Here is a 24555-nt window from a genome sequence, read left to right as displayed (position 1 = left end):
GGCCTCACCAGTGCCCAGTGCAGGGGCACCATCACCTCCCTGCTCCTGCTGGCCACACCGTTCCTGATACAAGCCAGGATGCCGTTGGCCTTCTTGGCCACCTGGGCCACTGAGATGCCAACAGTGCTCTAATGCACAGCTATATTCTAAACGTTAGGGTGATACTGGTTTGATACTGGTTTGGGTTTCCCAGTTTGAAGAGTCTGTCTGGCTAAAACCAGGGACCTGTACTCCCAAGTGAGACGGGAGGAAGGACATGGTCACGTATTTAATTATGCACCCGGCTGGTGTGTGATGGAGGGAAGCATGGTCTAGCAGCTAAAACAAAGAAACAAGTATCAGGATACAGGTCCAGTACTGGAAGCTGCCCAGATACTAAGATGACTGTGGCACTAGAATCACCCTCTGTACTGGGAAAGCTGGGGAAGAGGCACATCTCCTATATTTACACTCTCACTAACATTACTGCCCCAAGAAAGTGAGTTTCTTGTGCACGAAACACTAAGAGATTCCCCAAAAGGTCCTAAACAGTATGGACGGGAAACTAAATTCAATTTGGACCACAAACAAATGTTTTCAAACTTCTGTTTCCTATCCAGGCACGCACTAGAGGAACTCAAGCCTGCGAGACAGCAGAATTGCTGTTGTGAGACTCTTACAAACCTACTGAGGTTATGGCTAAAGCCTAATTACCTTCAAACCCACAATCCTCCCTAAAAGGCTGCCGGAGTTAGATGTTGCTGTTGTCCAACCCTGCTTGCAACTCAGATCGTAATATTAGAACCATCCAAAACCAGCAGCAATTCAAATACCTCCAGTAAGGAAGGGACTAAGATGCTGAGGCACATTGAAGCAAACTGAAAATTTCTGGGTTAAAAAAAACAAAACCAAAAAAAAACCCCAAACAAACAAACAAACAAACGAAAAACAGGCATAATCTCCTTCCAAGCAACTTATTTTGCCATCACCATAGAAAAATGTGGGAGAGGGGGAAAAATTTTCAAGCAAAACCTTCATGAAGTAGCTCAGCAGGCCAGGCTTTCCCAATGCACCGTGTTTTTTCTGAAAGGGTATATTGCTGCTTTTCTCAATGGAGCAATACAACTTTAAGTACTTTCCATTAAAATTAAAAAAAAAAAAAAAAGTTATTTATCCACAGAAAAATAGGATCAGAATATAATTAACAAAGCGCAGTAACCTTTTAGCTCATTGAGAGACAAGACTGCGAGACAACGGATGCTTCAGTAACTGTTTCCTTCAGAAGGAAAGCTGCTTGAATCAAGGAGCGATCTACACTCGATGCCACTAAAAACTATGCTTTTTTAATAAATAAAATTGGTAGTAGACCAAAACCATGCATTTCTGAGTCAGCAAGGGGACAGCTGGGTAAGCAACATCAAACTCCTCATGGGCAACTATGCAAATTTAAACACGTGCATTTGATCTCGTTCTTACAGGCACACGTCCTGCTTCAGCGCACGGCGCCTGGTTGAATTTTGGCATTTTTGGAAACAGTTAGCTATAAGCAATGACCGGGATAACCAACAGCAAGGTCATCGGGTTTGTTTAAAGACGAAGCCCACTTGATTCAAACAAGGTTTAATAACCATCAGTCTACCACAAGCTCCTCTCTCCACCGCCTCCCTTCCCAAGAAGCCCGACGTACGTGCAGCAACGTATGGAGGACACTTGCTTCCTCGGTGGCACTATTAGATTTCCTCACTCTTAAGCCTTCCTTCTTGTATAAAAGTAGGTATAAGCTAGAAAAAAAGGCAATAAACTACTACAGCTCTTCAGTAAACAGCACAGCCTGCCCAACTGCGCACATAACAACAATACAAGCTCTAGTAATTCATTTCCAAGTTGTAACTTGGATTAATTCTAGTTTACCCTGATAGCTGGCTTCAGTCAATGCAGGTTTTTTACTTTTCCAACTTCTGCGCTATTTTCATATCTGCACATTTTCTTCCCAGAAAATTTCCAAACGTCTCCAGAATCATACACTGAAAGGCATGAAGCCTTATCTTTGAGTAATGAAACCTCGGGGTAGTTATTCATATATTCAAATTATTCCCAAAGGATTCCTGATACAAGTCAGGCTTTTGTGGGCAAACACCTCGACTGGCAGTTTCTGCTCGTGATTACCAACCTGTTGCTACTGCTGTTGCCCCAGCAGCAAAGCATCTATTACGCATCCAAAGGGTCCACACTTGGATTTGAACAGGGATTCATGCACAGGGGAGGAAAGGAAAGTTGATCTTGGTTAGAGATGAGCATTCATCATTCCAGAAAAGGAAAGTTTAGTCCTATTTTCCTTCAGAAACCAGAACAGTTTCAGGTGTAAGGAAACCCTAATGACATGACGATGCCTGCAAAGACATTTCCTGGTAGTTGTAGCTTAGTCCAGAAGCCCTGGATGACAGCCAAAAGTATTTTTAAAGTCCTTTAAAGTGCTTAAAAAAAAATATATATGAGGATAAAGTCCCTCTCATCACACAGTGCAGTTGCTTCATGACTGTGTCAGAGGTTCCTTTGATGTACTGTCAACGATGATCAATGGCTGTTGACACCATCGCTGGAAGAATACCAGACGCAGGAGGAGCAAAGCAATCCAAAATAGCAGAAGCCGTACCATTGAAACCAGCAGAAAACAACGGAAAATGAACATAAACCCCATAAATTCTACATTAAATTTAAAACCACATGGACTAAAATGAAGGTCTCATCTGCTCAGTATAATCTGTGGTGTGAATGTAAAGAGATATAACTCGACCAATATAAAACCACGGGGGTTATCCTACTGTAGAAATTGTCCTCTACCACCGCCATCTAGTTTAATGTTGCCTCACGGGTGCTTTAAACTGAGCCAAAAATAAAATGTCCACACCAGAAAAAATGATGAGGTACACCAGCATGACTGGAAAAAAACTCTCTTACACAGACAAGCCCTGGACTTATTTTTATCCTTTAGACCGCTGAAGCGGTTTTACTTCGGATGCTGTAGAAGCACAAGACACTGCCCACCGAGACAGTCTTAAGTCAGAGATGAGCATCTCATTTATCTGCTGGCATTTTAAATCATGCGGCCATCTTTACTAACTCACCCAACACAATGCGTAAGTCATCTGAAACCCTGTTCAGATTAACAATAAATAAAAGATCTGCCGGGTCTAACTTCTTTGGTGGTTTAAATAATTTTTAAAAGGATGCAAAATATGGATTATCTGAATGATGACTAACAGAGAAGGGCTGAGACCCCGAATATTTTGACAGAGACCTGCTCTGCGCTCTCCCACGCGTGCACAGCTCGCTCCTGCCATCTCTGCGCAGACCCCTCCTAAGAGGGCAGCCGCTGCATGAAAGGGAGCGCAGGGAATGCAGGCTTTAAATGAAAAGAGGGTAGATTTAGACCAGACACAAGGAAGAAATTCTTTATGATGAGGGTGGTGAGGCACTGGCACAGGCTGCCCAGAGAAGCTCCGGATGCCCCATCCCTGGAAGTGTTCAAGGCCAGGTTGGACGGGGCTTTGAGCAACCTGATCTAGCGCAAGATGTCTCTGCCCATGGCAGGGGGGTTGGACTAGGTGATCTTCAAGGTCCCTCCCAACCCAAACCACTGTGTAATTCTATGATTCTACCATTCTGAAATGAGGTGGGAACAGCTAACAGCCTCGCCAACATCTAAAACACCGAATATAAAGTTCTCGTGTTCAAGTTTTGCAACTACACCTTCCTTCTGCTTGGGCATTTCAGAGCTGACTTGATGACCAAACCTCTCTTCCATAAGCCAACACCACACAGCCCAGGAAATCACTGTGAAAAAGGGTGGGTTGTCTTTCTTACAAAACTTGCTGCTTCGTCAAATAAAGAGTTCTGTATTTTCTTTGCAAATAATCCTGGTTGTCAGAATTCAGGCCTCATATTTTCATATCAAGGGCAAGTCACTAGGGGTAGAACACCATTATGGAAGAGTTCTCCTGTATTCTGTAATAGCATCCACATAAAAACGAATATGACATTTTATAACTAAAATGCAAGAATTAGCAAATCACCAATAGCAAACGGAGAGGTCAACTCATGCAGCCTGCTTAGTGCGCTACAGCACCACCTTTCCTAACCAAAGGGTTTGGGAAGAGTGAAATCCCATCACAACCCTGCTGCGCAGGGGAACCAACCTTACTTGATGGACGCCCCGAGCTCAAGCAGCAGCTCTGCCTTCTACAGTGATGTAAACAAGGATTTAGAAATTACACAGGAGGAAAAAGAGAAGACTAACAGACACACATACTTTTTCAGAACCCACTTTATAAGTGATCAATGTCAGCAATTAGTGTATTAGACATGCTGACCTTTCCAGCTCAAGGTACCATCCCTGTATTCACTTCAGGCTGGTCGGGTCATTGACCCTCTTCTCTTCCCAGCGACGAGACTCAGGAGAAAGGCTGCATTACATGACCCACCTAGTGTCCTCTAAAGAATTGGCCTTGAATTGCTGAAAAGATCTTCAATTTAGATGATATAGGAACAAACCAGATGCTATGGGAAGCCACAGTAATTACTGAAAAAAGGGGCAATAAACTTGCATCAGCTCATGTCTCTGAAAAAAGCCAGCCAGCCTGCATCAAGCTTCTCCTCATCCTCCTTTCACCTAAACATCAGGGGGTTGATGCTTAAACCTACAAAGGTGCGTGCAGAGGTCTAGGCTGGTGTCCGCAGAGGAATGGCTCTGCACAGCACGGATGGGGTATTGAAAAAGGTACAAAGCAGCCTGTAGCTAGTGACGGACCCACCAAAACACAAAGAGCAGGGCGCTGATGAAGCCTCACAGGCTGCAAACACTCTCTTGTAGAGGAAGGTTTACAACAGCGTTTTCCCCAAAGCCATGCCTTGTATTTTGGTGTACTGTAAAGTAAGCAGAAAGGAAGAGACAAGTCAACACTCTGATCACTCAGTTGGCTCAGGGGACCATCAGATGTTCCTGGTTTTTGGTTTGGTTTTGTTTTGTTTGTTGGTTTTTTTTTTTTTTTTTTAAATTTACTTTGTTTTTTTAAATTAAGTAATTTAGAGGACTTATTTGAGAAGGCCAGTTCTACGTATCCGGTCTCATGAATAATCCCTCCAGCTCATTTCCTAACTTGTTTCAAAGGAATGGAAACATTCCTGGTTTTTTCTTTCACAGCCCATTTTCTGCTTGAACCCTGCACCGTACTCAGTGCCGATTCCTTATCGACAACCCTACTCCACACAGGAACTCGACACGTAGTACTTTGTCTGGCACGATACAGCAGTCTCAAGACCACTTTAAAAAGGAAAAAAAAAAAAAGGGAAAAAAATAATCTCCTCCATCATTCAAGCTGGTCACCCTCCTCATGGTTTTAACTTCAATGAAATACTGCTCCACGCTTGGCGAGCCGAGTTTTTTCCAGAAAACGTGCGACACCTCCTCCCTTTCTTTCACTCTTTTTGTAAAGTTGACAAGCATCTGGAGTTTAATATGCCCTTAATGGATTCAAGCCTCTGCTGTAAATAAGTCGTTTGCTTTGCATTAAACAACCGACATCACACTGGCACTTTTGTTCTCAGAGGCGATTGCGGAGAGTTAATCAACGGGGCTCCTGTGATCCGGGTGTGTTAATTCTCCTGCAGCAGCTCTGTGGGCTGCAGGGTGGCTGCTGCAGCCGTCAGTCGCCACCTGCTAAGCCCCTTCTTGCAGCTCTCCAGCGGTGCTCAGCTGCGTAGACCAGCACCTCTGCTAGGGAACGGGCCTCTAACATCAAGTTTTAGCCATTTGCTGCTCAGGTTGCTTTTCCCCTTCCCCTAGCTTGGAGGGGAGCCACGGTGCTTACTCGCTAAATGCCGCTTCTTCAACAATGCTGCGAGGAGATAGTGATGATGCTCAGCATCACCCTTGTGCTTGTCTCCATCCCTTGGCCATCGCAGCGAGGCAGGAGCAGCGTTTCCCAGCGCAGGTCGCAAAGACGCTGGCGGTGGCACGCAGGGCTTCACAGATGCAAAGCATGTGCCCCGCTGAGCCACCTTCCTCGCTCCTAAGAGCCCGCGGTTCACACTGTAGTGGGTAAGGTAGACCACACCACCCCGATTTATTTTAAGAACCACCAACTGTTTGCAGCTGCAACAGCTCATCCGCCTGCCTGCCACGGCGACCATCAGCACTGGTGCCATCTCACGAGAGGGAGGAATCTAAAATACCTTTGATGATTCGGGCCACCGTGACGTGAAGGAGATTTTTCAGTTAACTAGGTTTCATACTTCATGTATTCAATCAGATTAAAAAGCACTTCCTATGCACTTAGTACAGAAGAATGTTTTATTTAAAAAGCTATTTCAAACGTCCGGCTGTATGTCTAGATAAATTCCCAATTCCCTGCAAAGACAGCGTGGAATAATTCTTAAGTGAAAACTGATCCAGTGAGAAATTAATCATTTGCCATTTACTAATAAAATCAAATCCTGTTTGAGTGTAATTATACCTTTGAAATTGTCTGGTACCGCTTTTTGCTATTCTGGTGCAGAGCCCTCTACATATTTTTTAAAGCAAATATATACATCCTGATACAGCTGGTTTCTAATCAGCAGATTTCAATGGTTATACTAACCATGAAGAACTAACCTCATTCGGAAACAACGGCAACACAAACCAAGAGATCGTACCGCACGATTTTCACGAGGAGCCATGACTGAAATCACTGGTGTTCATCAAACCTCGTCAGTCTTGCGAGATTTGTGTCCACCCTCCGATTACAATAGACAGAAATGGTCCGGGTTGGATAGCTCCTGAGATGGTCTAAATTAGAGGAGCTGCCAGCCTCCGGTTGATGGGAGGACAGAGGACAACCTCTAGCAGAGGAGAGGTGGCCAATCTTGGCTTGGTGCTGTCCTGGCTCTCTCTCTCCTCTACCTGGGACCAACGCCAGCTGGTACCTGCAAGCCACACCTCGCGCCGAGATATCCACCTCCCAGCTAGGCCTGGCTTGCACAGGCACCGAGCTCGCTCGCAGCGTTTCCTGATGATGCTGGTTAAGAAACCACTTCCAGGTGAAATCCGAGATGGCAGGAGGTCTACACCAGCCGATTACAACTGCACCGGCTTCTGCGAGTGCAGATTGCAACCGAAAGCACGTGAGAAAGCTCCCATCTCCCAGCACTCAACTGCACTACCTACCAACGAGCAAGACCCAGGCCTCCTCCTGGTCTTTCCTCCATGGGGAGGAAAGAAAGAGGATGTTCACGTCCTCCCTAGCAGGAGGTTTCAGACTCCAGATATCAGAGACGTAGCTCTTTCCATGATGTCTGCCTGTCACGTTGCATTGGCATCTCTCACTGGTTAAATATTATTCGTTAATTTGCCTTCAGGATAAATTTGATACCATTCTTGTATAAAATCATGCCTAGAGGGAACTACCACTGCGGGTTTGATGAGGAAACAACGCAACTCTTCAGGGACAAGATCGATCAATATCTTAATTATTACAACAACTCATTTAAAATGCGCATTTAAATCCAAAAATCCTATTTTTCCATGGCTGCGGAAAAAGTCTTCCCTTGCTTACTGAGACAATTTGCTGGCCTACGCCTCAATCCAAGAAAAAAATGGCTTTTTTTCTGGTGAAGCCTGTGTTACTCTGGAAGCTGTGCAAGGTTTTAGCTGGGACCGACTTTCCAGGACTTCAGACATTGCCTCATGTCAGCAGCAACAACTGATACCCTGCACAAAGGCAAGATAAGACACGCTAGTTTACACCTCTCCTATCAAGATTGAAGTGAACATCTTGTTTCACGCTGGCTCACAGCAGCACATGGCCAATTGCCTCATGTCGGCAGAGGCGCGGTAACTCAAGCACTAAGAGGAACTACAGAAACCAGCTCTCGTTCCACAGCGTCCTCCTGTGGCATAATATTAGTATAATGATCCTTTTAATTAGGATGGAAAAAAATTCCATATGCTACCAGTCTCAGCATGAAAAGACCTAAAATAAAATTGATTCTAGAAAACAAACCCCAAACCTCTTCTATTAATGTGCTCTTTCTATCAGCATCTCACATAAAAGAGCAAACACATCACACTGCAGGAAAAACTTCACACATAGGAAGTCTGGAAAAGAAACAAATAGGATTTTACACAAATTTATTAGGCATACAAACTCCTATTTGCTGCTGAAGTTTCTGCTGAAAGACACCATTTGGCGATGTGATAGGACATTCATTTCATGATGTACGATGCAATTTGCAATGGGTCTTTTTTGCAGCTTAACTTCACGTATTTAGCACCAAACGTCGGCAGGAAGCTATGGGTTGAATGTAAGGATGAGGTGGTTTCTACTTGAAGCTCTCCAGGAAAAAAAAAAAAACAAACACTTTTAAATTACCCCAGCAGCTGAACTGGGCTGGACTGGTCACCAAAGCAGTTTCTCTTCAGTCGCTTGCCTCAACCAGAGCAATGGCAGCTCACAGGAAAGCACAGCATGTACATGCAGAAGGACTCCACTTTTTTAGACTTTTTTTTTTCCCCAAATTTTAAGCACTTCACAGAAGTTAAAAAAAAAATAAAAATAAAAATAAAAAGTACTAGAGTGGAATCAATCCTCCCCATGAAGACACCAAGAAAAAGGTTAGCACACATTCAGTGTTTGGAAATCCACAGGAAGGGCATACCACCACATCCCAGCCCATGTCAGCCAGCGAGTGGAACCCAAAACTGGAAGTCAAACTACACCGTAAAATCGCAAACCACGAGGTGGAATTCTCATTTACCATTCCCGCGCTTTCCCCCAGGCTCTGCAGGTTTCACATTAAGCATTCGGGGTGCGATACACAGAGGTGACTCTCCCTTACCAGTAACACCTGGGGCAGAACCTTCTTTCCTAAAATTTTTTGCAGGATGTGTAGTCTGACATGAGTCTAGGAAACATAACATATGATAAATGGCATTCTCAAAGATAATACTTTGTCAACTTACACATTCTTTCATTTTATTTAAAGAACCACACAGAAATCCCAATTTCAAATGATTTTACTTTGACCTGCATAGCCCAGGTGTCATTTTAACAGCGTGAAGTGAGTTAGTCATCTCTAGTCCATACAGCTTTTTAAATTAACACGCAAAGTGGTTTTTTAAGAATTACTAACCCAATAAGCGCAACTGCCGAGCGAGCTGCTATTTGCTGATCGCCGACAGCATTCCTGGCACTGCACAATGGCACAGCCCTCGCCCCAACAGGATTACTGCCTAAAAGACAGAGCGCAGCCCTAGCTGGCTGCATTAAGGTGCAAATGTTCCCGGGTTTAATCCTCTTTTATGGAGAGAGAGGATTAGTGGTTATGCTGGACTACCACAGAAAAACATAATGGAAGCGTGTTTTACCGAGGGGTTCGAGCGAGAGGGTGGCGATGTGGCACACCGCGGTCTCGGCTAGACCAAGACTCGGAGGTGCGAAGTATCACATTAACCATAACGTCCAGCACGGACGAGGTCCGCTGTCTTCAACCTTGGCTAGATGGATCACTTGGTCCTCGCATCGCATTAATTCAACCGGACTAGCATATGGTAAAGGCAGATGACAGCCCTAACCACATTTAGTTACCTAACTTCCACCCTAAAATGGCAAGCCTGGCCCACCCCTCGTTGATGGTTCTGTTAATGAGGCAATCTTCAGGGAGATACTTAATATGAGCTGGTCGATCCTAAACCCAGAATGAGTTACACCAGTATCCATACACCAGTATGACTGTAGCTGGTTTTAGGAGGGGTGGTGCCACCTTAGCTGGATGATGAAGGGTACAGGTATTCAACCTGTGTGCACAGAAGGTCCCAGGCGATGAACTAAGCAGTGATAAGTTGTCCCAGACCACAAAAAAAAACAAACAAAAAACAAAACCAAACAAAAACCCAACTCTCTCCTCTTACAATTTTACACTTTTACCCTTTCAATTCATTTGCCCTCCGATCCTGCAATACATACTAAAGCCCTCTATGTTGTGAGCAAACAAAAAGATCAGGAACCCAGACCATTCTGTCTTAAACAAAAAAAGAAAGGAAAATTAAATCCTGTAAGGAAAATACACCCTACAATAGCATTTGTTTTCAAGATCTTATTCTACCTACGTTTGTGGGGTTTTTTTCCTACAGCTGTTTAAGAGGAGGGGTTGTGCACGCACAGGTCTGCAGACAGTCTCTGATGTCAACTACCGTATCTGCATTCACACAGAGAAGAATTTGGGGATTCTCCTCCAGGCTTATGGAAACAGGCATCTCCTGTTACCCTGCGGTGCCTATTGGGGCACCTGAGGTGACAGAGCACAGTGAGGCTCAGTTCAGTGCCAGTAAAAAATGGGATACCGCCTCCCCTTAGCACCTGGAACTGGGAAAAAGGGAAGGACAGGCTCCCTCCCAAAGCCTTCCTGTGGTTCAAGAACACGTTTTGCCTGCGCCACAAAAGACTGTGGATGAGGAGGAAGAGCTCCCCAACAAACCCACTGGAAACTAAAGAGCAAAGACACTGAAAACAGAAAGCGTCACCTCTGTAAACAAAGCACCAGGTATGCAAGAAAATCCGGTGCGCGTCACATTTGCAGCTGCGTATTGTGCAGGATTAAGATTTGTGTTTTCTGGAAAAGCGTGCATCTACAGCACAACTAGATCAAAGAGATTTGTCTGCAAGTTACTTAAGTACCTACATGCTGGATTTAAATGCTTGTTCAAACATTTTTTCCCTCTGGTATTGACAAAGAGCCCGTTAAGCAGGCCACCGTGCTCTCCAAGCATCCTGCTTAGTACTCAGCTGTCTTCCACCCAGGCAAAACTGAACACTCAAGACCCAAGCCATTTGTTAAAAGATGAAGCAGGGTTGTAACAATCCCATACACGAGCACATCCACTAATACTCTTCTTCCTAAGCACAGTTATTTCCTTCTGCCTTAGTCTGGGAAGGGGCGTGGGTCAGTACAGCTTACAGGAGTATGACTCCACCAGAATCTCAAGCTTCCCACGCACATGAAGAACATCCAAGATTGAGCCATCGTGGTTTTCCAGTCATGACCCACCTTAAGTCAGCACTCAAGTGGGGCTTTTCCTGCTTTGAATACACAGCACGATACGCAAATCCCACGGGAATTCAAAGTTTTCAGAGTTCCGGCAATGTACAACCACATATTTGAAAATACACGATTGTATGCTGAAAATGGACCACGAAGTTTCATTTGCTGCTACATCTTGTACTTTAGATGTCTCTCACATTTCTTCACCACCTCCATCTACATATGCTTCTCGTTATCAGGGTTTAAGCATTACAGCTACCACAGGAACACACACCATTTCCTTCTCGAGCAAGAGACCCAATTTACTGATTTACCTGCCAATTGCCATGAACACTCACGATGCAGAAGTAATAAGCCTGAAAAAACAATTTGCAACCCAAAGCAACTGTGAGAAGAGCTTCGAATCAGCAAGCTCTTTCTTGGGAGGAGAGGGAGCAGCACTATTTGAAGCCCCTTCTCCTTCAAAAGGGAAATCAGGAGTGAAAGGATTTTCTTTGTGCCCAAGAAAGCGGCTGCAGAAGCAGCAGCAGGAGACTCTAATGGCTGACGCCAAAAATAAACTTAATGGGGAAAAGAATTAATTTACACACCATTCCTCTATAGAGGATGTTGCAAGGTAAATAAAAGCGTGGAGACTCTGGGGGTGTGGTCTTGCAAGTATTTTTGACCCAGACTATGGGGAAGTTTTCCAAGCCTCGAAGTCATCCCCATTTGATTACTTTAATTAGATGGTTATGTAATAAACCGTGGGAGGGACTCGGTTTCTTTTGGATTGAATTTCTTGATCACACTGGTTACAAGCAAGAAGCATGCTCTATAAATGAAAATGTACTTTCATGTTTTTCTGCTTATGTATTTGAAGTCAGATGAATTTTGTAACAGTACTGAAAAAGTTGAGTTACCCTCCAAGTCGCTATCAGTCTGCAGCATCTGAGCAAGCCATTTATTATTTACAGGCAATACAGACAGCACACAGAGCAAACGGATAAAATAATTCACACATCTGCCTTACACAGAGCCTCAGAAAGGCAGAAAGTAATCAACACCCAACAAAAATAACGCAAGCAAGGAAGCAGAGGCTCAGAGCCCAGCCCAAGAGCAGAACGCACCTCACCATGCTCCGTACCAAGGAGACACCTGCTTTCACCCTCCAGCACAAAAATAGGCTTCGTTACCCACTGAAAGCAGTATGGTTTCTAAGAAAAGATGAAAAACAGGAAGAAAAGGCACCACTGGACCTCTTAATCCTATAGAGCCAATGCTTGGATAGAATACACCTTCCATCCAAAGCGTCTCTAAGAGTCTTTGTACAGCTACATCTTTCTTAGAGGAGGAAAAAAGAAAACCCACGGTATTTCATTGACATCAAAACGTCAATGCACATCAGGATGCCTATCACTCTCCTACATGCTCCACCAAATATAGCCTCCACCTCCCCATTTTCTATCTGTCAATAGAAGGGACTCCTCCTTGGGAGTTTGGCAGGCGACTCATCCACAACAAAACCAGACCAGCCTCTGACAGAAGTCCTTCCCATAAAGCTCAACGCATCAGGCGATCTCCAAAACAAAGTGGGCGTACAACCTTGGTTACTTGGCCATCCTCTCCCAGGTCCCCCCTTACTAACACTCCCAGTGAGAAGACAAGGCCTGCTCCTAGTTATAAAGTGTATTATCCCCAAAAGGATAACGGGCTCTGACGTTTCCTAGCGAGTGGTGCCACGGCACAGGGAGGAACGACTCCAGCCAGCCTTCCCAATGGGCCTGACTGGCAACTGGTTCAACCCTACCAGTTTTTGGGACAAAGCAAAAGCAACAGGGCCGCAACCAGCGAAACACCGCAACTGTTGAACTTTATTGCAATTGCTGCAGTGGATAACAAATTCTCTGAATTCTTCCCAAAGCAGGATGGTTCAGGTTTAGCCTGGGCAGGTGAGAGGTTCCTGCCACCCACAGTACAAAGCCCTGGCAGCCTGCACAACTCTGGACCTTCAAACCTTTCCCCACACTCCACTGCTAGCGGTACAGCCTTTACTCTGGAAAGCGGCGAGAGTTTCTGGTGGAAGCTTAAGTTTCAGGTGGAAGAAAAGAGAAGATGCTAGCAATGTTCAGCATTTTAAGGTTTGCAGTACTTGAAAACCAGGGGGTTTGCTAGGATATATTTACCTGGTTTAGATTCACATGCAAAACGAGCTGATGAAGAGGTTCACTACAGCTGACATACAAATTCACTCACGAAAGCGAGTGACAAACAGATCGGGGCAAGGGCGCATATCTGCATTCAGCAGTGGGAACCTGAGAAACTATTAAACTGATCCTGTAACAAATAACTGCATTCAAAACCATAAGAGGATGGATTACCTTTAAACACAGAAAAACATTGCCCCGGCACCAACAGACCGTGCTAGAGACTACGTGCCACTTGACTCCTTCACGTGGAGGGTCTTCAGTGGTTCGTGAGACTTTCAGCAGGATGAGCCTTCCTGAAGATCCAGAAGAGCACGATAACCAGCAATAGAGCTCTGGATCTGGTGTGAAAACTAAACTGGAGTAAGTAGAAACTTTTATCTTTAATTTTGATTTACAACTGGCTGTAGCCAGTCCTAATTTTAGACAAGCATGCTTAACAAATGGCTAGGTATCAAAGAGCTAATGAAGTTCGTTAGAGGAGAGCTGCATGAGTCACAACAGGTATCTGCTTCAAGTGCCACCTCAGCACCATTTTCCATCTTTCTACTACTGTAACTACTACATAGCGAAAGTAAGATCCCCACCATGCAGCATAAGTTATTTAAAAAGACCAAGGGGTGTATTTTAAAATTATTTTATTGCATAACTCAAGCACTGGGTAATCAGTCATACAAAAAATCTTAACTATATTTTTTCCCTATGGATCTACTTCAGAAGCAGCATAAGAAAGATAAAGTCTGAAGCTCAATTTTACAGTACTTGTTGCGCTGAAAATCTTCAACACAAGCTGATTTCTACTGACAGCACGGAACGTTCTTATGTGTAAAAGTCTGTATTAAATTTTCTCAGTAAAAGGGATACAGGGGCATGGCAGAGTCACTGCACTCTGCTTCCTTCCTAGAGGATGCTTTTCCAGATCAGAGGAGGGGAAGGCAAAAAAATAGTAATTCCCAAAGCCTTCAAGAGACTGAGAAGCTGCATGGAAATCTCCCTCAGCTGGTAAATGAGCTTCCACTGCAGGTGGAAGCAGTAATGGAAATAATTCCCAGAGCATGTACATGTGCATGGCAGAAGTTTGACATGATGTAGCCTAGAAGCAAGATTTAAAACAAAGGCAGCCCCAGTGCTCCCAACCTGGGCTCCCGCAGTCATTTGTGGTTCTTTATTTTCACTTACGAGGCTGAAATCTTCCAGGCTTGAGCTTGCCAGAAGTGAAACTGGCTGGTTTAAGTCTAAGAAAAGATGATTCAGGCTCCTGAGCGACAGAAAAATTATGAAATTCCAACACTTGAAGTAGTCCTCATGCCAAAATACCTGCAGTCTGAAAGCTGACATCTGTGCAGCCGACCAGTCATGGGGCTTTTGTCCAGGAAAGTTGAGACAGTTAATTGAAGTGCAATATTACAGCGCGTAAAAACCCTGCGTGGCCAACCTTACTCAGAAGCAAAGTGGCCATCGCTCACCATAGCTTAATCCTCTATGAACAAGTTTATGCCACACATTCTCCCGATGAAGCTATAGAGAAGGGCAACCTTCGACTGACACAGCACACGCTAAGGGCTCTTGCTGGTATAGCTGTTTTTTGCCAGGACGGCTTATTTACTTCTGGGGTGAGGGTATTTCTCGTTCTAGCACACCAAGCAGCACAGCTGGGATGGCACAGTCCACATCCACAACATAAACTTGTGTCGGGATAACTTACAGGCTCATTACGCGGAGCACAGCCAGGCCAAGTTACCTCCAAAGGAGCATCCGTGCAGCACAGAAGGTACGAAGCGAGACGCCGCGAGTTAATGGGGTCCACAGAAAAATTTCGGTTCAACAGAAAGGCAGTGCTTTCACTGCTCCACGCCAAAAATCACATTGCCTACACACGTGCGAACGCTGGCTCTATCCAGGCTGCCAACAAATGACGCTTTACAAGACCCGTGCTTCATTCCACCTATATAACGTGAACGTACATCAGGCCACACACTTTGTAAAATGCAGATGCTATTGCGGTATGTGAAACTGTAAGAACTGCATAAAACACATAGTGGATGAGGCAGAGGGTTCCCCAGCTCGCTGTATTTATGGCACATGCATAAGGCCCATGCCTCGTTCATCGTAAAGCCTGCACATAAATGACGTGAGACTTCTGAAAAACAACTGCGATACAATAAAATACAATAAAAAACAACTGCGATACTCTATAAAATGGTAAACACATGTAGAAAATTACATGAGCATATGAGATTATTTAATTAGACACTACGCCATAACATTTATCCACGATGGACAAGATTAAAACCCTGAAAAAAAGAGTTAATATAATCCTGACCTTTCCAAAGTTACCCTTGTCATATACTTCCTCTTTCCCCCTCAATGAAAAAAACCTGTTGCTCCCAGTTTTACCACAGGCATGAAAATCTCAGTTAAAAAGACGAACAACTTCTCTCTCATCTATTTCCCCAACATTAGGGCATTAAAAGTTCAATATAACAGGTCTTAAAAATGAGTAACTGTGATGCAGATGAATCAGAAGACAAGGTAATGCTGCTGCTGAAGTAAGGATGAACACAAGTTGCCATGATGTCACGAATGAAAAATAATGACTGCACACAGCCACCACAACACTGAAAATACTCTCACGGTGTCCGGGACACAGGAAGAGGGTCTAAAACCATGCCTGGACAGTAGCATTAGAGACAAAAAAACCATAACTACAATGCCCTTCCTAAGATAAAAATCCTGAATTCTGGAAATAACGAAGACTCTTCCAGTAGAGGGGAAAAAAACATAAAGCAGCGATCCAAATCTTGAAGAGGTGCACAGAAAACACCTCCCCGCGCTATGAAAATTATCTGTAGCTGCAAGAAACCTAAGACTTAGTAACCCCACAAGTATGAAGACTTTTGAGCCGAATATTTCTGCCCTGTAATTATTATTTACACTAACAAGGTCCTGAGCACCTCAGTCATGAACCAGGTCTCTCCTGAGCCAGATGTTGTATAACCTAAGAACAAAGAGACACGACTTATACCCCCTTTTGGGCATATTAGAGGGGGGGAAAAAATTCCTGCTTGCGTTATTAACAGCATTTAAACTCGCTGCCCCCCGCAAGCAGCGGCCCCGCTCCCCAACTTATAGAGAAAAGGGCAGCGCCGGCCCAGGACGCAGCCAGAAAAATTAAAAGAGAGAAAAAAAATAAATGGATAAAAGGAAGGAAATAAAAAGGGGGGGGGGGGGGATAAAAGGGGGAGAGAAAAGAGAAGGGAAAAGGAAGAAGAAAAGCCCCGCAAATGGCTGTAGCCGCGACCCAACTTCCCTCCCCCGAGCGGGACGGGCTCACACCGGGGCCGGAGCAACCTGCTCCCGCAGCCTGCAGCAGCCGGCTCGGCCAGACGCGTGGGCCCGGGCCCGGCCCGCACCCGCCCGCCCCCCCCTCCCCTCCCCTCCCACCCGCCGCCCCCGTCCCCGCCGCCGCCCCCCCGGGGTGGGGGCGCTCGGTCCCCCCGAGCCGCGGCCGGGAGAGGCCCGCGGCGCCCCGCAGGCCCCGCAGCCGCCGCCCCGCCGCCAGCTCCCCCCCCCCCCCCCGCCGGCCCCGCTCCGGAGGCCGGGCGGGAGCGGCCCGCCACGGGGCCGCGCTCCCCCCGCCCCGCTTCCCCGGCGGGGCCTAGCGCGGCCTAAGCGGCCCCGCGGCGGCGCTGAGGGGAGGCGCGGGCGCCGGAGCCGGGGGTGCCTGGGCGGCCGGCGGGGGCCCCCGCGTTGCTGCGGCTGCGCCGGGCTGGAGGAGCTGGGAGATTGCGCGGTAGGACACTCACCTCAGAGCGGCTGCGCTGCGGCGGGCCTGCGCCGTGGAGCCTCTTGCCGGGCGGCGGCCGGGGAGGGAGGCGAGCGGGGACGCGGCGCGGCTCGCCCTGAGCCGCCGCAATGGCGAGCGGGAGAGGCGGGGACCGGCGGCGGCGGCGGCGGCGGGAGGAGGCCGGGGGGGAGAGGGAGAGAGGGGGGGCAGGAGGAGGAGGACGTATGGCGTCATAGCCCGGCGCCGCCGCCATGATGAGGAGGGCGAGGGCCGCGCCGGGCGGGCGGCGGCGGCGCCATGTGCGGGAGGTCGGGGCGGCGGAGGGGCGAGGGAGGAGGCGGCGGGGAGCGGGCGGCCGCCGGCGCCATGATGGGGAGGTCGCGGTGCTTTTTCTCCCCCTCCGTGGGGAGCCGGGGGGGTGAGGGGGTGTCGGCGCCATCTTGGGGAGGTCGCAGCCGTTCTCCCCCCCCCTCAGCGAGGAGGTGCGAAGGGGCGGCGGGCGGGAGAGAGCTGAGGAGACGGCGGAGGGAGCCGGCCTGCGCTGCGCTGGACCTGGCGCCTCAGCCGGGCGGGCTGCCGCCTCAATCGCCTTTTTCTGTGGAAAAAAGTCTGTTTAAAACCATCCCAGTCTGCTGCTGGGCCGTGGCTTTCCCGCCTACACGCCGCCACGTACCACCCTGGTGGTTTTGGGGTAGGAGAAACCATATTGCTGAGCTAATCTGGGTTTAAAAGAAAACAGAAAAAAAAAGAAAAGCAAAATAACACGTCGGGAGGCTGGCGGGGTGTGCGAGAGGCCATCTGTTTGTAGCTGTAAATCTTTGCCTGCTGCCGGCGAGGGCCGCCGGCTCGAAGCAGCTGTGGCTCCTGGGCTGGAGCTCCTCCGAAACGCAGCTTGGTCTCGCGCCAAGGGGACGGGTGTCGCTTCTGTACGTCAGAAAACGGTAATAAGTTCGTTAGCAGGCTGACCGCCCGCTTTCTGCCCTGAACAGGGACATACTCCACAAAGACTCTCGTTTCCACCATTGCCTCGTGCTATCGGTGGACTGAACGCAGCTTTAGCCCCACCAATTACCCTTCCCGGTATATGGAAGCTAATGATTTCTTGTATTATCACCTCAGCGCTCAGAGACGTCTGTTAGGATCACGGCCTTGTTCTGAGGGAAGGTGTTCACCTTCGAAGGCTGCCCCTGTCCCCAAGCAGCCTGGGGTTTCAGTAGGAACCTGAAATATGAAGGAGGATTTAAAACACAGAGGGGAAAAGGAGATGAGGGAGATAATAAAAATGGGTATAAATCTGTGTTTTGTAGGAGGGAGTCTTAAGATGGGACTTGATGTCTGATGCACTGAAGCTGTCAAATTTAAGATGTTTTCCCCCACACCTAAAGAATGACATGGAAAATACAATGAGAACAGGTACTAAGAGAAGAGTTAACAGAAGCTGGTTAAGAGCATCCTGAAAAGCAAAATATTTTCAGTAATATTCCTTCATTAAGGATCTTACGTGTTTATTGTGCATGCTGTGCTAAAGATCTGGCGGATCAAAAATTCAGTAGACTTTTATATGAGAGTAATCATAGTTTTATTTTTGTTGGTGTAAAATGTATGTAATTTGTTTTGTTTCAGCCTACCATCTGTGCCTAGTAGAAACCTCTTCCATGGGCACGTCATTGTACTAAAAACGATAAAATTTTTGTCATTATACTAATATCCACTACCGGAATTTTGCAAGTTCCCTTGAAGCACGCAGTGCCAGTCCCTGTAAAAGGGGATGCGTCCTACCTGCCTGCCAGCTCACAGCACTCTGCAAATTTACTGATAGTCAGGCAAATACAAAAAATAACTTCATCTGATAGGCGGAATGAAACACAGCCACCCATTTTTTCTATTTACAAATAGAACAAAGCAACAGTAGATGACTTTTTAGGGCAGGGAGTGATGACCATACTGTACCCATCTGAAGATGCAAGAATATGGAAAGCATGGTATGGAAAACAAAAGCTAAGTGGCATGCCTCGTCTGCAGAGCCATCCGAGGCAATTGGCATGCGCGTCAGGTCAGCTCGGGATCGACTGTCCACTCTGCAGAGTCACACTCCAGTTGTCGCTTCCGCAGTGCCCCTGCCTTTTTGGGGGATCTTTGCTACCACATGCACGCTCTCACAGCACGGTGTGGGGAAATTAACACCTCTGCTTTTTGCATGAACGTCATCAGCCCGTAGACTCGGTCACTCTGAGTTTTGGATGCTCTGGATTTCTGTCATTGGTCTCCTGTAGGTACGAAACATGGACCCGGGCCAAATGATGACTTACGCCAGTTGCTGAGATGATTGTAACTTTTGCTGCAGAGCCGTGAAGGTGTTTTGGCTGGGGCTTGCTGCTCCACAAAGACGGGGGAGTGCCTTGCCGACGCAGGCAGACATGTGGAGGCAGCTGATGTGGACTGTAACAGCAGTGGAATTCCCTTGTGCTAATTGGCAGTTTTGGAGCAGGGCCACAAGCACCGAGATCTGGGACCGTGCCACCCAGCAGGCCTGGTATAACCCACGGTCACCCAGAATCTCTGCAGGAGGAAGGTCACTTCTAGGTACATCACAGGAAGGCAGATTCAGATGAGCCACCAAGAAAATTTCATAACGGTAGGATGTGATAATACTGGAAGAGCTTTGGGACGCTCTGGAGTCTCCCCTGTTGGAGGTTTTAAGAACAGGTTAGACAAAATACTGCTCAGGAATGCTGTAGGTAGAGTTGCTCCTGCCTCAGGGAGAAGGATGGATGACATGACGTCTCAGGGTCCCATCCAGGTGAGTATTTGAGGGCCACATGTTGCTAATAGGTTTGGAATGGGCAGATCAAACCATGGGCTTCTGAAAGTGCATGGTTATGAGTCAATGGCTGTTGAATGTGCTGGGACTGTGGCTGGCGCACGTGCTCATTTTTTCCACTCCTCTCAAAGTGCTCTTATTCATGTGAAGAGTGCACACAGGACCAAAGCCTCTCGGCAGGGAACAGCATGGACGTTCCTTGGGGATGTACCAGAAAGGTTCTCCAGAGAGGCAAAATTTCCCAGTATGAACAAACTAACTCTTTCTCTTTGAAAAACCGAACATCAGCACGTGTCTCCCCAGGTTCTCATGGAGATCCAGACTGCGCTGTGTCATAGACCCATAATCCTACATGAAAAGGGTTGGGAAAAGATTAATTGCGAATGCAAACGTACATTTGGCCAGCAGAAGGGTAGGGAGCCTGGCTTGCACACCCATGGGAATGCCAGCGGCTGGTTAGGACATGCCGTATCCAGGGAAAGATGGCGGAGGAACAATGATGAACAGTGGGGAAAGGGAGCTCTGGTGACAGGGCACGCCGGGAGAGGTTTACCTGTCCACATCCTGGGTCTGGGAAGAGAAAATGTGGAAGGGATAATGTGAGGACAATGTTATCGAGTTACCAGCTGGATGTGTCGGCTCAGGTGCTGTGAGGCTGTGGGTGAGAGGTCAGAAGACTATGAATAGGCTGTTTTAGCAGATCACCTTGTCTTTGGTTGGTGACTTCTGGGAGAGAAGAAGAAAATGGATGAGTAACAAGGAAGGATTTCCTAGGAAAAGATGCACAGGAAAGCATAAGGGGAATGGGAGTGCCTGGGTCAATTAGCTGGCGCTGCTTTGGAAAATGGGCGGGTTATTACCAGCAGCGTAAGTGGCTTTTGAGTTTTGGCCAACAGCCTCAGACAGGTCTGGCCTGAAAGTGCCACCAGCCTTGGGTGACAGATTGTGCATGGACCCTACCGTGGCACCTGAAAATCTGCCCTAGGTGAAGAGCCCTAGCTCCAGCGAAGACTTTTCTTCTGTGGGAGTGTGGCTACGTTACAACCAGAACATTTGCAAGTGTGAGAAAGTACTGTTGACTTTTTAGGGACCACCAACAGAGATTACATTTTCATAAGGGGATGAGACATGCGCCCTTGCTGGGGTATTTAGCACGTCTCGTAGGGCAGGTCAATCCAACACATTGCTCCTATCAGCTAAACCAATGTGGGCAGGAGGGAGATTTCTCCAAAAAGTGTTTCAGAGACACGGGTGTAGCTTTGGGACTTCCTGAACGCACCAACTCTTGCTTCTTTTATGACAACAGACATTACAACAAACAAGAATCTGTTACCTTCCTGGGTTTCTATGGGAAGGCTGATCTCTGGCATGCTGGAGGTGAAGGAGCCACACATGGTCGTGCAGCGGAAGACACGTTCCTGGCAGCAATTCTCTTCAGGGTCTGCTTGCCACAAAATGTCCTAGCTGCCTCAGAGTTAAAATATCTGCTGCCTGTTGGCACTTCTTGGCTGCCTGTGCTTGGAAGAGGTGGAATCCCAGCCACTTGGCATCTTGTATCGTCAGGGGAGGAAAAAGTGGATGGGTCTTTTTTCTTTCATATGGAGTTTTTATTTTCATCTTAAGCCCATAGAAGAGAAAAGTAACTGATTTACCCACTATGCTGTAAACAAAACACCCTGATGATTTAGCAGAACTAACGGAGCAGTTTTTAAATGTTCACGGTGCAGACTGAAGCGGAAGACTACGGATGCAGCTGCTTGGCCTTTTCCTTCTCTGCCTCTTTTTCAGATTAAAAAAACTGCATCCATTGCTCTCCTTTAATGTGAGTCTTTGCAACAGTAATTGTTCAGTAATGTGCAATAAACCAGATTTGCACGGCTCATAAAGAGCCAGGCTGGTTTTCATTACTCTAGGGAGAATGTTGATAGTGCAATGAGTTTGTTATAAGTAGCCTTGCCTGGGCTCTGGCTGCCACAGCTTCTCTGGAGCCAGATAAGACCAAAGCCGAGTCTGAGTTTTGGGAGGATTCCTGTGATGAAAAGCTCCGTTCTAGTTTGTGTAGTCACCAAAATCTACACAGGTGCGATCATTCTGGAGCACTGCTACTGGTAGGATAGGGGATTCCTGCAGTATCTGCAAATACCGATTTCTGGTCTTTCATCTGAATTATCCCCCGTCTTCAATTTAGATCCTTACACCTAGTTCTCCACCTTTGTGGACACTCCTCAGATCTTTTCAGCTTATTTTCACTCCTTCTGCTCAAATGTTGTTGGGTCAAGTTCTGCATACACTGATCTTGCCATTTTTCGGCACAGAGTATGACGAACATCTACAGTTGTCCAGTGTTACAGCGCAACATGGGACAGGGTAAAGAGGCTGAGATAATACGTGATTAGCTTTGGCAGGTATTAGAGAAAGAAGCGTTTTCCCATATAATTCCAGTTCTTCAGGCTTCTTCTTATTTAACATACTTGCTCTCTTTCACAGATTGCCAGTAGCTCTGTGAAGAAGACACGTCCAGAGCTTTTTCCCTATTTCAGGTTCAGCGTCATTAGACCCATCTCCAGACCAGAGTTTCCAGTATGGCCTCACTGGGCTATGATGCCATAACTCTTAACTGCAGAGCTTACCCTTTTTTATAGTTCTTTGGCATCACCACCCAGAGCCAGCTCACACTCATAATTGCACCGGTGAAAAACCCGACTATGGAAAGCAATCTGGCAGTCAACAGTTAATGTCAAGATTTGTTTTCTTGGACTGTAATAAATGATTTTAGGGCTCTGCTGCCTATTGTTGAAGTTCTGTTTTGGACACTCACCTGGACCAGCAGTGCTCTGGGGCAGCCTCAAGCCTCAAACAATTTCCCTTAGGAGCAGGGAGGGTTGCAGCAGAAAGGGGATCTGTGCTACGGGCTCTGGAGACCTGAGTTCTCTCATCAGCAGGGAGAAAGGTTGCACAGTGTGAAGATCTAGAAGATACCCAATATTGGGGCTGAGACCCTTGTTTTAGGTTATGATTATACAACAAAATGGGGTCTGAATGCACAGCAACGCCAGCGATACATGACGTGTCTTGGGGACAGCAGCTTTACTTGTGGTTCCTCTTCTCCAGCAACCAGTAACCAAAAGCCGTCTGGATTTTGGGCTTGCCCTGCAGCAGCTGGCCTCTTCACTGCTTCTCATAACTAGTGATTAATTGTTTCTATTCTGCCAGTACCCAGAGTATTTAGAAATAGAAGACGGCAGTGCTGGATGAGTGCCATTCTCTCATCCCTGTGAAACAGCAGTAACAGTAACAACTACAGAGAGAGAATGGCACCTAAGAGCCCACTTAGGCTATTACGTATAGCTTTTCAGTGCCCGTTGCAATGTTCCTTGCAGCTAAGCACCAAACCAGTAGATTTTACAGCAAAAACAGTTAATGGGGAGACAAAGATGAGAGTGTAAAAAAAGAAGAAATGAGCTGGGAACTTGTTGACAGGAAGGCTTTCCTCTCCCATCTCCACATTTTGCCTGAAGCTTATTTTCAAACACAGTGGTGAAGCTTTTTTTTTTTTCATCAGTTCTTAGGACAGGGGTCGCCTGACTCGAGTATCTAATTTCCATGCTGAGGCTTGTCCTGTACCAGCACTGTGCTGCTGTCGGAGCACCTGATAATCCCAGTCCGCAGTTGCGGGACAGAGCTGGCAGGGGTGGCTGTGGCCAGCACTGCTCTGGCGAGCTTGGGAGCCCAGCCCCAGGGTGATACCTCCTTAGACCAGCTGCTGTCTTCCTAACACGGACTGTAGCCTACTGTGCTTCCAAATAACGTGCTGCTGCAATGTCTTTTGTACAGGGCTGCAAATCCACTCATTGTGAGATACTTCTTCAGGTCCAATCTGCTTGTCTTAGGGAAATAAATTCCCCAAGCAGTCACTAAAGACTGATTACACTGAGTTGGATATTTATGATTTGCTTTTCTTCGTTACTCAAGGCAATTTCGCCTAAACTGTGTAGCAGGCAAGGCGATTTTCCCCTGGCTGAGCTAGCCGTCTGAACACAATTACACTTGGCTATTATTAGCGAGAGTGAGCAGGGCTGAGTTTACAACTGCGCAGGAGTGATAAGCTCAAGACGACTGTGCTTTCCCTCCAAGGAACTGTCTAGCTCTGCTCCACTCCTCCGCGTCTCAGACACCAGCGTGCTGAAGTCAGGAGGTATTTTTGTTGCCTGAACAGGGATGCCCAAAAGGCGCAGGCTGGGTGGTTTCCTTTCAACAGAAGATTAGACAGAGAGAATATCTCACAGAATTTTACCCTCATCATCCAGGACACTAGAGTCACAGAAGTTTTCAATTTTTTTTATACTAATTTTTATGGCATTTAGCCCAAATTCCTTAGGGTCCCCAGCCACGGCCATATTGGTTTCCCTGGACTCATCGCTTTGTGAAGAACTTACATTTCTGTATCCACACTAAACTTGCATTTGTTTTTTTCAGTAAAATCGTATATATCACAGAGAGTGAGAGGGATCTCACTAGGTGTGGGTTCCTGTACCTAAACAAGACACCCTGAGCTGCTTTAAGCCTCTCCATACATTTAATCAGAGAATTGCATCCTGAACTATATGAACTAAAGAATCTAGACAGCTAGTCCAGGCATCGATGCAGACATTTAGATTTAGGGGAGATTAATCCCATGAGTCTCAGTTTTATGACTCTCGTGTAGC

The 24555-nt window shown here is 46.8% G+C and overlaps 1 protein-coding gene and 2 long non-coding RNA genes across 11 annotated transcripts in view; 2 read left to right on the top strand and 1 right to left on the bottom strand.

Annotated features, from left to right (window-relative positions):
- The window catches only part of NRF1 (nuclear respiratory factor 1), a 71934-nt gene extending 54746 nt beyond the window's left edge, over positions 1 to 17188 (bottom strand). For 6 of the 9 annotated variants that reach the window (XM_087766747.1, XM_087766744.1, XM_087766746.1 and 3 more), the window contains exon 1: positions 17048 to 17181. The gene's annotated coding sequence lies outside the window, so the exon portion shown is untranslated. Of the gene's footprint in view, positions 1 to 17047 lie in introns of all 9 variants that reach the window. The other 3 variants (XM_087766752.1, XM_087766754.1, XM_087766751.1) reach the window with 2 other exon arrangements.
- The window catches only part of LOC148054479 (uncharacterized), a 35236-nt gene continuing 27508 nt past the window's right edge, over positions 16828 to 24555 (top strand). The window contains exon 1 of the long non-coding RNA XR_015706688.1: positions 16828 to 17034. This is a non-coding gene — a long non-coding RNA (uncharacterized LOC148054479). The remainder of the gene's footprint in view (positions 17035 to 24555) is intronic.
- On the top strand, positions 17834 to 18768 carry LOC148054481 (uncharacterized). The gene is made up of 3 exons (XR_015706687.1): positions 17834 to 17969; positions 18336 to 18441; positions 18652 to 18768. It is a non-coding gene; the product is annotated as an uncharacterized LOC148054481 (long non-coding RNA).

This window comes from Nipponia nippon, unplaced genomic scaffold (genome assembly GCF_047370975.1).
Source record: "Nipponia nippon isolate SJK-2023a ecotype South Korea unplaced genomic scaffold, ASM4737097v1 scaffold_3, whole genome shotgun sequence".
Taxonomy (NCBI): Eukaryota; Metazoa; Chordata; class Aves; order Pelecaniformes; family Threskiornithidae; genus Nipponia; species Nipponia nippon.
Note: the sequence above shows the minus strand (reverse complement) of the source record. Positions and strands in the feature narration are given on the sequence as shown.